Here is a 14,281-nt window from a genome sequence, read left to right on the forward strand (position 1 = left end):
CTTCCAGAAAAAGAATTCAGAATAATGATAGTGAAGATGATCCAGGACCTCAGAAAAACAATGGAGGCAAAGATCGAGAAGATGCAAGAAATGTTTAACAAAGACCTAGAAGAATTAAAAAACAAACAGAGATGAACAATACAATAACTGAAAACAAAAATACACTAGAAGGAATCAGTAGCAGAATAACTGAGGCAAAAGAACGGATAAGTGACCTGGAAGACAGAATGGTGGAATTCACTGCTGCGGAACAGAATAAAGAAAAAAGAATGAAAAGAAATGAAGACAGCCTAAGAGACCTCTTGGGACAACATTAAACGCAACAACATTCGCATTACAGGGGTCCCAGAAGGAGAAGAGAGAGAGAAAGGACCCGAGAAAATATGTGAAGAGATTATAGTCAAAAACTTCCCTAACATGGGAAAGGAAATAGCCAAACAAGTCCAGGAAGCGCAGAGATTCCCATACAGGATAAACCCAAGGAGAAACACGCCGAGACACACAGTAATCAAATTGACAAAAATGAAAGACAAAGAAAAATTATTGAAAGCAGCAAGGGAAAAACGACAAATAACATACAAGGGAACTCCCATAAGGTTAACAACTGATTTCTCAGCAGAAACTCTACAAGCCAGAAGGGAGTGGCATGACATATTTAAAGTGATGAAAGGGAACAACCCACAACCAAGATTACTCTACCCGGCAAGGACCTCATTCAGATTAGACGGGGAGAAATCTAAAGCTTTACAGACAAGCAAAAGCTAAGAGAATTCAGCACCACCAAACCAGCTCTACAACAAATGCTAAAGGAACTTCTCTAAGTGGGAAACACAAGAGAAGAAAAGGACCTACAAAAACAAACCCAAAACAATTAAGAAAATTGTCATAGGAACATACATATCAATAATTACCTTAAACATGAATGGATTAAATGCTCCAACCAAAAGACACAGGCTCACTGAATGGATACAAAAACAAGACCCATATATATGCTGTCTACAAGAGACCCACTTCAGACCTAGGGACACATACAGACTGAAAGTGAGGAGATGGAAAAAGATATTCCATGCAAATGGAAATCAAAAGAAAGCTGGAGTAGGAATACTCATTCAGGTAAAATAGACTTTAAAATAAAGAATGTTACAAGAGACAAGGAAGGACACTGATAATGATCAAGGAATCAATCCAAGAAGAAGATATAACAATTATAAATATATATTCACCCAACATAGGAGCACCTCAATACATAAGGCAACTGCTAACAGCTATAAAGGAGGAAATCGACAGTAACACAATAATAGTGGGGGACTTTAACACCTCACTTACACCAATGGACAGATCATCCAAACAAAAAATTAATAAGGAAACACAAGCTTTAAATGACACAATAGACCAGATAGATTTAACTGATAGGACTTTCCATCCAAAAAGAGCAGATTACACTTTCTTCTCAAGTGCACATGGAACATTCTCAATGATAGATCACATCTTGGGTCACAAATCAAGCCTCAGTAAATTTAAGAAAATTGAAATCATGTCAAGCATCTTTTCTGACCACAACGCTATGAGATTAGAAATGAATTACAGGGAAAAAAAAGTAAAAAACACACATGGAGGCTAAACAATACGTTACTAAATAACCAAGAGATCACTGAAGAAATCAAAGAGGAAATCAAAAAATACCTAGAAACAAATGACAATGAAAACACGACGATCCAAAACCTATGGGATGCAGCAAAAGCAGTTCTAAGAGGGAAGTTGATAGCAATACAAGCCTACCTCAAGAAATGAGAAAAATCTCAAATAAACAATCTAACCTTACACCTAAAGGAACTAGGGAAAGAAGAACAAACAAAACCCAGAGTTAGCAGAAGGAAAGAAATCATAAAGATCAGAGCAGAAATAAATGAAATAGAAACAAAGAAAACAACAGCAAAGATCAATAAAACTAAAAGCTGGTTCTTTGAGAAGATAAACAAAATTGATAAACCATTAGCCAAACGCATCAAGAAAAAGAGGGAGAGGACTCAAATCAATAAAATCAGAAATGAAAAAGGAGAAGTTACAACAGACACAGCAGAAATACAAAGCATCCTAAGAGACTACTACAAGCAACTCTATGCCAAAAAAATGGACAACCTGGAAGAAGTGGACAAAATCTTAGAAAGGTATAACTTTCCGAGACTGAACCAGGAAGAAATAGAAAATATGAACAGACCAATCACAAGTAATGAAATTGAAACTGTGATCAAAAATCTTCCAACAAACAAAAGTCCAGGACCAGATGGCTTCACAGGTGAATTCTATCAAACGTTTAGAGAAGAGCTAACACCCATCCTTCTCAAACTCTTCCAAAAAATTGCAGAGGAAGGAACACTCCCAAACTCATTCTATGAGGCCACCATCACCCTGATACCAAAATCAGACAAAGATACTACAAAAAAAGAAAATTACAGACCAATATCACTGATGAATATAGATGCAAAAATCGTCAACAAAATACTAGCAAATAGAATCCCACAACACATTAAAAGGATCATACACCACGATCAAGTGGGGTTTATCCCAGGGATGCAAGGATTCTTCAGTATACGCAAATCAATCAATGTAATACACCATATTAACAAACTGAAGAAGAAAAACCATATGATCATCCAATAGATGCAGAAAAAGCTTCTGATAAAGTTCAACACCCATTTATGATAAAAACTCTCCAGAAAGTGGGCACAGAGAGAACCTACCTCAACATAATAAAGGCCATATATGACAAACCCACAGCAAGCATCATTCTCAATGGTGAAAAACTGAAAGCATTTCCTCTAAGATCAGGAACAAGACAAGGATGTCCACTCTCGCCACTCTTACTCAACATAGTTTTGGAAGTTTTAGCCAAAGCCATCAGAGAAGAAAAAGAAATAAAAGGAATACAAATTGGAAAAGAAGAAGTAAAACTGTCAGTGTTCGCAGATGACATGATACTATACACAGAGAATCCTAAAGATGGCACCAGAAAACTACTAGAGCTAATCAATGAATTTGGTAAAGTTGCAGGATACAAAATTAATGCACAGAAATTTCTTGCATTCCTATACACTAATGATGAAAAATCTGAAAGAGAAATTAAGGAAACACTCCCATTTACCACTGCAACAAAAAGAATAAAATACCTAGGAATAAACCTACCTAGGGAGACAAAAGACCTGTATGCAGAAAACTATAAGACACTGCTGAAAGAAATTAAAGATGATACAAACAGATGGAGAGATATACCATGTTCTTGGATTGGAAGAATCAATGTGAAAGAGACAATGTGAAAGAATCAATTGTGAAAATGACTATACTACTCAAAGCAATCTACAGATTCAATGCATTCCCTATCAAATTACCAATGGCATTTTCTACAGAACTAGAACCAAAAAATCTTAAAATCTGTGTGGAGACACAAAAGACCCCGAGTAGCCAAGGCAGTCTTGAGGGAAAAAAACGGAGCTGGAGGAATCAGACTCCCTGATTTCAGACTATACTACAAAGTTACAGTAATCAAGACAATATGGTACTGGCACAAAAACAGAAATATAGATCAATGGAACAAGATAGAAAGCCCAGAGATAAACCCACGCATCTATGGTCAACTAATCTATGACAAAGGAGGCAAGGATATACAATGGAGAAAGGACAGTCTCTTCAATAAGTGGTGCTGGGAAAACTGGACAGTTGCATGTAAAAGAATGAAATTAGAACACTCCCTAACACCATACACAAAAATAAACTCAAAATGGATTAGAGACCTAAATGTAAGACCGGACACTATAAAACTCTTAGAGGAAAACATAAGAAGAATACTCTTTGACATAAATCACAGCAAGATCTTTTTTGATCCACCTCCTAGAGTAATGGAAATTAAAACAAAAATAACAAATGGGACCTAATGAAACAAAAGCTTTTGCAAAGCAAAGGAAACTACAAACAAGATGAAAAGACAACCCTCAGAATGGGAGAAAATATTTGCAAACGAATCAACGGACAAAGGATTAATATCCAAAATATACAAACAGCTCATGTAGCTCAATATTAAAAAAACAAACACCCCAATCCAAAAATGGGCAGAAGACCTAAATAGACATTTCTCCAAAGAAGACATACAGATGGCCAAGAAGCACTTGAAAAGCTGCTCAACATCACTAATTATTAGAGAAATGCAAATCAAAATTACAATGAGGTATCACCTCACAACAGTTAGAATGGGCATCATCAGAAAATCTACAAAGAACAAATGCTGGAGAGGGTGTGGAGAAAAGGGAACCCTCTTGCACTGTTGGTGGGTATGTAAACTGATACAGCCACTGTGGAGAACAGCATGGAGGTTCCTTAAAAAACTAAGAATAGAACTACCGTACGACCCAGCAATCCCACTACTGGGCATATACCCAGAGAAAACCATAATTCAAAAAGTCACATGCACCCCAACGTTCATTGCAGCACTATTTACAACAGCCAGGTCATAGAAGCAACCGAAATGCCCATCGACAGATGAATGGATAAAGAAGATGTGGTACACATATACGATGGAATATTACTCAGCCATAAAAAGGAACGAAATTGGGTCATTTGTAGAGACGTGGATGCATCTAGAGACTGTCATACAGAGTGAAGTAAGTCAGAAAGAGAAAAACAAATATCGTATATTAACGCATATATGTGGAACCTAGAAAAATGGTACAGATGAACCTGTTTGCAGGGCAGAAATTGAGACACAGATGTTTAGAACAAATGTAAGGACACTGAGCGGGGAAAGCGGCAGGGGGTGGTGGTGTGATGAACTGGGAGATTGGGATTGACATATATACACTAATATGTATAAAATAGATAACTAATAAGAACCTGCTGTATAAAAAAATAAAATAAAATTCAAAAATTGAAAAAAAAAAAAAAAAAAAAAAAAAAGAACGAGCACCCTGAATGTAGTAACAAGATGAGTTTTTCACAAAGGCCAGAAGGGGGAACCAGTGGTTCAACTTGGACCCCAGGAAGCCTGCGTCTGTGGAAGTCATGGAGATTAAGGGACCAGGCAAGGCGAAAACGGTTCTCGTCAAGAGTACTGATCACCACAGGGGTTATTATTTACCTCTGAGGTGGCAGGAGGTCCTTTGGGAAAATAGAAACATTATTATCCCACTGCCTAAGGGCAGAGGAGAGAGTTGCCAGCTGCTGTGGTAATCAGGCACAGGCTTCAGCCAGTTCCTGCTTATTTTTGTTGACTGATGACCGACACCCAAGACACAGCTCTAAGGTCTTGAGGAAGCAGAACTGTATTAGGTCATATTATTGTTCCAAGTTACCCTCCACTCCTCCCTGGCTGACATCATGCTTGGCCATATGACTTGCTCTGGCCAATGAAATGTGAGTAGCCTCTTTTGAAAGGAAGCTCTGTATTTCTCTCTTCCCTCAGCCAGGAGGCCAGCCAAGTCCCAAACAGGGGCTGCGGTCAGTCTGGGCCCTAGAATGACCATGACGTGGAGCAGAGCCACAGGTGATCCACCATGTATGCAGAATGTACGAGAGAAAGAACCCTTGTTGCTGTACGTCACTGTAAGTTGGGGGAATGTGCTACCAGAGCATAATTTAGCCCAAGGTAACTAACGCAGAGGTTACTGCCAGAGTGGCTCTTGGAAACATATGCTCCCCTGGGTAGAGAAGCTGTGAACGTCTTGAGAGACTTGCTGCTAGACACGTGACAGACGTGGTAGCGATGCTAAAATCTGCTTAGCACTAAGGGCGTCAGCCAGGTTAACGATGAATGGTCTCGCTTCTCCTAAGAGAAAATATAGCCCTCCTCCAACTGCAAAATCTAGTGTAAAATATAATCACTAAATACGCAGTGAACAATAATAACCACTCAGCTTTCTACCTGGAAGTCTTCAGGGCACAAAATGCTCTAGCTTCTGATAAGTCTATGAGGACTGCATCAGAGAGCACACCTCCCCTTTTTAGCCAAAGCTTCTCTGACATCTACCTTGATGGCCAGAGATTCCAGGTCCCAAACATACTAGTTTTTATTCTGCTAATTTCAACTGCCAAGAACCCAGGCCTCTATGAGGCGATGCATTCAAGCACTGCTTGTGCAAGAAGCTGCTAGGAGAGAGCTGCGTGCCTTGGCCATGGCCCGCTGCAGGGACCAGGGTAGACAGAGGCAGGCAACCCTTGGTACAGCCCCCGATGGGAAATCTCTAAAAAGCAGTTGGCCGGAAGCCTCCAAGACTTTACAAAAACTGGGAGTCACTGGACTCCACATGGATCAACCAATAGGTCTCATCCCTTACTCAGGACTAAGTATAACCACCCAGGCAAGGTGAAGAGAGGCTTTCCTCTAGTTTTGCATACAGCTGTCACACCTGGGAAACATTTAGTCTCAAAACTAAAGGTCTGGGGCTTCCCTGGTGGCACAGTGGTTAAGAATCTGCCTGCCAATGCAGGGGACACGGGTTCGAGTCCTGGTCCAGGAAGATCCCACATGCTGCAGAGCAACTAAGCCCGTGTGCCACAACTACTGAGCCTGCGCTCTAAAGCCCGCAAACCACAACTACTGAGCCCGCGTGCCACAGCTACTGAAGCCTGCACACCTAGAGCCCGTGCTCCCAACAAGAGAAGCCACCAGAATGAGAAGCCCGAGCACCGCAACGAAGAGTAGGTCCCGCTCGCTGCAACCAGAGAAAAGCCTGTGTGCAATAATGAAGACCCAACACAGCCAAAGATAAAATAAATAAAATAAATAAATTTTTAAAAAAACCAAAGGCCTTGGGGGAAGAGTATAAGGTTGGGATCAGGTGGGAATGGAGTCAGAGCAACTTTATTCTTGGTTCAGATAACAGTCTAAATACAGCACCAAGACAAACAACAGGGACAAACCCAAGCCTGCTTTGCAGCCCGGTATCTAAGTGAGCCAGGCCTGGTGGGCAGGGGTATCATGGTGGCAACACTCAGCTGCAAGAGAGGGACGGCACTGACACCACGGGACACTGTGCTAGACTGCTGAGTCTGCATTTCCAGGGTTAGTGACCAGGCGTATACAGTCCAAAAAGCTCCAGAAGTGATTTTTATTATCTGCTTCTGATTAGAAATCACTGTACTAGAACAGTGGTTGCAGATTCATGGCTTGTGGGCCAATTTTTGCCAACATACATTTGGCCTGTTCACTTTAAAAATGTGAGTTGACTACATTTTAAAAATTACATACAAAATCTGGATTTCCAGAATGAAAAATCTGGAAGCTTTGGAAAGAATAGACCTGCATTACAAGTTGTCAACAACTGGACAAAGCCAAGTGGTAGCTGCTGCCTTTAGATGGGCCACAGGCATTCCAGGCCACGTGAATCCCACCCAGTGTTACTTGCCGGACTCCAGTGGGTATCTGAATACACCCTCTCCTTTACTCATTCGAAGTCCACAAGAAGACCCAGAAAGGAAGAGAGTCCAAGTGTACAGGCTCGGGCTGGTATTTGAGCCAAACTCTAAATAAAGGGTGAGGAGAATGGAGTACAGGCAGAGGATCAGCCAAGATCTAAGAGAGGAAAGGATGATATAATTTTGGATTTCAGGACAGGTGCTACCTGCCTTCTCTCATTGTTTTAGGTAACTTTCTTGTTAAGGTAACTTCACAGAGAGTGATGGACAAGCTCTCCATGGGCCTGGTTACTGCAGAGGTTAAGGTTGGTCTGGGGAGCTTTCACAAACTAATTATGCCCTCTCCCAGTAATCTTGGTGACAATTTCCCCTTCCTGTGTTTCCACCTTCAATAACCAAACACACTCTCTTTCTGTCTATCTATCTACCTATCTATCTATCGTCTATAAAAGTAATCGAGAATATCAACACAGACTTCTAAAATTCTTATTTTGGGCAAAAGGTATCAATTACATTTTAAAGACATACTCATATTAACTCAATTTATCGTAACAAATAACTTCCCTGTTCATATTTAATGTAGAAGTATCATACAAAGTCAATCTATTAAACAATTATCTAGGAAGATGACTTTCATAGGTAAACCATGTATTGTAATTTGAAATTATTATACATTTAAAATAATATCATGAAATAGGCCAGTTCTTTAAAAAGGTACTACTGGGAATTCCCTGGCAGTCCACTGGTTAGGACTCGGCATTTTCACTGCCAGGGCCCGGGTTCGATCCCCGGTCGGGGATCCAGGGGAACCAGGACCCCACCCACAAGCTGCATGGAGCGGCCAAAAAATTTTTTTAAATTAATTAATTAATTAATTTATTTATACAGCAGGTTCTTATTAGTTATCTATTTTATACATATTATTGTATATATGTCAATCCCAATCTCCCACTTCATCTGCAGGCAAAAAAAAATTTTTTTAATTTAAAAAAAAAGAATAAAAAGGTACTATTTCTAGGCCAAAACAAAAACAAACAAATAAACAAAAACTACCAAGGAAAACAGGATGAAGAGACATCACATACTTGGAAAGGACAACCAGGCAGCATAGTGGGACACAGCCCCACTAGAAATAACAGCTGGCACCTGAGAGAAGGGACCTATAACCTAAAAGAAGACGAGCATCTACTACCAGATGGTTTAGACAGGACTAGGGAAATAGGAACCAAAGAAAGAAGTCGGGATCAAGGCTGTGCCTGGAGTCTTACAAGTAGAGGTAATCATTTGGCGTTAAATATGGGAGCTGGAAAAACTGTGTCATAGGGAGAGTGTAGAAAATATAGTTCCAAAGAGATTATTGTAATTACTCATAAAAAAGAAAAATGAGCAGGATAAACTCTTAAAACTGTAAATTAAAAAAAAAAATGCTGCCAAAGGTTTAACTGTACAAATACACCCTTCATACAAGCATAAACTTTATTCTAATTTAAGACTAGAAAACAAAAACCATATTCTTGGTAGACACTAATAAAACTTGCCAGGAATGATGGCTCCTTTTAAAACTCTTATTTTCTAAAATACATACCAGCAGCTCTTGTCTCGCTCAATTACAATCACTAGTGGCATCCAAGTCTTCACTGGGCACTTACCCCTGCCATACGTATGTTACGTAAGATACAGATAAAGTTCTGGTTCAAAATCCAGGCTTCTCGATACTTTGGCTAATTTATAGTGACATTCAGAGTATTTCAAAGTAAACACCATTTCAGACTGATTACTAATTGATGCTCAAGGCAATTAAAGTGCATAGAAACTCCCGGGGATATGATGAGAAGAATAGAAGAATAGAACTGAAAATGTCATATTATTCTATCAGTAGGAATCTACTCCAGAACCAAGGTCCCAGACCTGAGATTCCTGGTTTCAACCAAACTCCAAGTCTCTGACCTCAGCTCCCAACTGCAAGTAAGGGAGGATTTTGCAAGAGCTGGGCGGCAGGCAAGTACGCTGCAGAGAAGCCGCCCAGGGAGCTACACTTAGTCCTGCCGCCACAGGCACAGCAGCAGCTAACACGGGGTGCCCTCTGAGGCCCCGTGGCTCGGTACCCCTTCCGCCCAACCCCCTTCGCTTCTCTTACTTCCTTGTCCTACAGCAGCCTAGTATTTGCATGGTCCGTGACATAACACTAGACCTGATCAAGGCTGGCGTGGCAGTTAGGTTACGCTGAGCCTGCAGGTGAAGTTATCAGTGCCAGTAGCTCAGAGGGGCAGAAGAAAGGCAAAGCTCTGAGGACGAAGCAAAAGGAATTGATTAGGTCGGACAAAGATAAGACTGGAACGGGACAGTCCAGGCAAGAATAGCTCAGGGAACTGGATTTAACATTTGAGGATTATGAAATCGGCATAGTCTCTGGTGATTAGGAACTGAAGGATGAAGTTGAGAATTTGGGGAATTCCTCATTGTGTTCAACCAGACAGCCACACTTCAAACATACAACAGATAAATGGTTGATAATATACTTAAAAGCTGCTGGAATACATCCCCCCCCACCCCAAATTAACTGAAAGATGTACTGTAATTATTATAGTTAACGTCTACTAAGTACTTTTTCTCTGCCGAACTACTAATAAGCATCTCATTAAATATTCACAGCCGTCCTACGAGGTAGATATTATCATACTGTTTTACAAGCAAGGAAATTAATGCTTACAGAGATAAAATAACTCACCCAAGGTCACATAATTAGAAGTGGTGGAACCAAGTTTTAAACAGTCTGAATCCAGAGCTTACGCTCGTAACACTAAGTTATAGTTGCACCTCAAAGAAAACAACTGCAAAAAGCGGGAGGAAAGTTATTTTAAATCAGGGATTTCTAAACTTGTAGCAGTGGACTCTTCTCTTCAAATGAAATGCTTCTCAGAAGCCAATTTATAAAAGAGACAATAGCTAAGCAACTGTCCTATCTGCCAGTAACTGAGGCTTCAACAGAACTTATCAGAGCATATGCTGAAGATGACTATTTTCTTTCATTCCATTTTACTTATAAGTGGTAATACTACTATATTTTAAATTCTACTAGAAACTACTTATATTTAAAATGAACAGAATGCAAGATCAGTAGAGGTCAGGGCTCTGAGGACATTCATATTTACTTTAATTGATAACATATTCCTAATGCAATGGTTTTAATATATTTAAAACCAATAATTTGCCTAAAATGATCCACAGTGGGGTATGGATGGCAACAAGGACTTGAAACACATACTGTTTAAATTCTACTCACAAAAAAATTTTGTGGTCAAATTACTATGTGTGTTAACTTTGGACGTTAAGAAAAAAGAGGGCTTCCCTGGTGGCGCAGTGGTTGAGTCTGCCTGCCAATGCGGGGGGATATGGGTTCGAGCCCTGGTCTGGGAAGATCCCACATGCCGTGGAGCAACTACGCCCGTGAGCCACAATTACTGAGCCTGCGCGTCTGGAGCCTGTGCTCCGCAACAAGAGAGGCCACGATAGTGAGAGGCCCGCGCACCGCAATGAAGAGTGGCCCCCGCTTGCCGCAACTAGAGAAGGCCCCCGCTTGCCGCAACTAGAGAAAGCCCTTGCACAGAAATGAAGACCCAACACAGCCAAAAATAAATAAATAAATTAAAAAAAAAAAAAAAAGACAAAAGAAAGGAGAGACAGGAATGTGATTCTAAAAGTGTTCCAGGGCTTCCCTGGTGGTGCAGTGGTTAAGAATCCGCCTGCCAATGCAGGGGACACAGGTTCAAGCCCTGGTCTGGGAAGATCCCACATGCTGCGGAGCAACTAAGCCTGGGCGTCACAACTACTGAGCCTGCACGCCACAACTACTGAGCCTGCGCGCCACAACTACTGAGCCTGCGCTCTAGCGCCCGTGAGCCACAACTACTGAGCCTGTGCATCACAACTACTGAGGCTGCACGCCACAACTACGAGCCTGCGCTCTAGAGCCTGTGAGCCACAACTACTGAGCTTGTGAGCCACAACTACTGAACCTGCGCTCTAGAGCCAGCGAGCCACAACTGCGCCCGTGAGCCACAACTACTGAGCCTGTGTGTCACAACTACTGAGCCTGCGTGCCACAACTACTGAGCCTGCGCTCTAGAGCCTGCGAGCCACAACTACTGAGCCTGCACTCTAGCGCCCACGAGCCACAACTACTGAGCCTGTGAGCCACAACTACTGAGCCTGTGCTCTAGAGCCAGCGAGCCACAACTACTGAGCCTGCACACCACAACCACTGAGCCTGCGCTGTAGAGCCTGCAAGCCACAACTACTGAGCCCGCACACCACAACTACTGAGCCTGCACACCACAAGTACTGAGCCTGTGCTCTAGAGCCCACAAGCCACAACTACTGAGCCTACATGCCACAACTACTGAAGCCCGTGTGCCTAGAGCCCGTGATCTGCAACAAGAGAAGTCACCACAGTGAGAAGCCCGTGCACTGCAACAAAGAGTAGCTCCCGCTCACCTCAACTAGAGAAAGCCTGCGCACAGCAACGAAGACCCAATGCAGCCAATAAATAAATAAATAAATTTAAATAAATAAATAAATAAGTAAAACTGTTCCAATGCCCAACTTTCAGGCTGGGGTTTTTCACCACAAATAATGTGCTTATCTTAAACTTTGACATTTTGGAAAATGTTAAGTGAAGAGCAGATAATGAAAATGTTACATTGAAGTGCACTTTGCTGTCAACAGGCAATATACTGTAACACAGCAGCAAAAGAGTTGTTAAAACTGTCCATCAAGCCAGGTGGGCAAAAGCTTTCCTGACTTGTTTCAGTCCAGGTGGCTGTAAGTTTCCTCATGAGTGCTTCAAGGTCAGCAGTGAGGCAGCTTCCTCAGCACTCAAAACAGTTCTCTGTTGCAGCTGTTAGCAATCTGTATCATAATAAAAAATAAAACTGTATCCATCCCATTCACACACTTTGCAATTATTCTGTAGCAATACCTGAGCTTCCCTGTTACATATTAGCATTGTGGTGGGAATTTATTTTTTTTTAATCTGTTAAGTATTTTAAAATTAATTTAGGGCTAATGTTTATCTCAGAAAAATCACAAACTAAAAACAGTCTAATTTTCTGTGGATCATTTAAAGAAAGGAAGGAAATGGTAGGATGTAATCTCAATTACCCCCGCCTATAAACAGTAACTTTAAGCGTACAACAGCCTCCTGTTTGCTTCCACAGTAAACACACCTGCGAATTAATAGCGTTTTCTCCTTGAGAAGTGGGCAAGCTCGCCCAGTGCCTGAAGTCAGGCTCACCTGAACGCCCCTGGACTCCCTCAAAGAGCAGGAAACTGGTGAGATATCCCAACATCAATTTCACTGTATTGTACTACGTTGAAATGCTCTGTGCTTAATCCAACATATTGTTTGCATTCTTTTCACATTTGGCCAATGTAAAACTAAAATCTATGGATTCCAAGTTGAAAAATATTTCCTCTAAATTGAAAAAAAAAAAAAAAACCCAACAAAGCCTTGTCCAGGATACACAGTTCTACAGACTGGCTCAGGTAAGAAAACCCAAGTTTTAGTTCCGTAAATTGGGACAAATGCTGTTAGTGTGGCTCTCTCATCTGTAAAGGAGGGCTATATAGCTTTCCTATTTTATTGAGTTCTCTTGAACAGTGAGATAATTTATGAAAAAGCTGACTGTAAGCTACCAATGTAAGTTATTATTATTAGTTTACCATTAAGCTTGTCTTTGCAGAACTCTCTCATTATTCTTAAGGTGAGGATTGGCTGAATTTCCAACGCAGTGTTATAGATTCAAAACTGAATACAAATACATAAGCTTCATAAAACATGTCCAAAGAGAAAGCCCGAAGCATTGAAATTCTGGTGGACTGGGCAGGGGAAGAAAACCTCTGCATGGTTCCAACCTATCCTGAACCTCCTTCTCCACTTCAGGTCAGGAAAAGAGAACACAGGTATTCTGAAGAGGTAAGTGATTTGGGGGGGTCTGTGAATCTATAAAATTTACAAAAGGATATACTCAATTGTATGCGAAGGCAGATGTGTATGGGCTCTACGGAAAGGGCCCTACAAAAACTAGACTGAGATCATGTGGTCAGGCCCCAGGAGTGACACTGTTCTGTCTGTGATAACACGGACTTTGTGATTCCTCCAAGTGGTCAGCTTTCATGTGCCGAAAGCATGTCATTTAAAAATTTAATCAGTTAACATTTCAATCACGTCTTTAATTACTGTACTTTTTAAAGTTTTAGAAGAAGAAAATACATGCTTATTGAAAATCAAACAAAAAGTTTAGCTATAATTTTTAAAGTAATAAAACATAAATTTCCACCGATCCTAACTCCTGTCCACCCATGCTCCACAGGTGTCACTGTGCAGTGTATAGTCTTCTACTCCTCCAACCTTTATCATGTACACACACAATCCAAATCTTCTACCCAGATACACGTTAGCCAGACTTAACGCCCACTGGTCCCAACAGCTTGGCCACCTTCGCTGCTGGCCCACACAGAGGACAGCAGCTGCTCCTACAGACCAGGTGCGCTTTCCTGGAGCACCTGCAGCTGCTGTGCTGGCAGCTGCACCTGCTCTCCATCACTCAGACCCATCCTTTCTGCAACCCTCATCACAGTCACTGTATCTTAAACCCGTTTCCTTCTTAGCAATTAATGAATCCTCTTACCTACTTATGTATCTTATAAAGTATTTTACTTTTTTTCTAACTCTTGCACTGTATTTTTACTTGCATATGAACTAACTGTATTATATGAACCAATAAATCAAGACTGCCTATTAATGTGAGGTAAGTATGTTGTGCATTAAACTGATATACTGAATTATGAAGTTTAATTTATGCATCAATTTGTAATGAGA

At 41.0% G+C, this 14,281-nt stretch overlaps 1 protein-coding gene across 4 annotated transcripts in view; it reads right to left on the reverse strand.

Annotated features, from left to right (window-relative positions):
- The window catches only part of PTPN4 (protein tyrosine phosphatase non-receptor type 4), a 173,264-nt gene that overhangs the window by 30,457 nt on the left and 128,526 nt on the right, over positions 1 to 14,281 (reverse strand). The window lies entirely within an intron of this gene.

This window comes from Balaenoptera borealis (genome assembly GCF_965194805.1).
Source record: "Balaenoptera borealis genome assembly, chromosome: 6".
Lineage (NCBI taxonomy): Eukaryota > Metazoa > Chordata > Mammalia > Artiodactyla > Balaenopteridae > Balaenoptera > Balaenoptera borealis.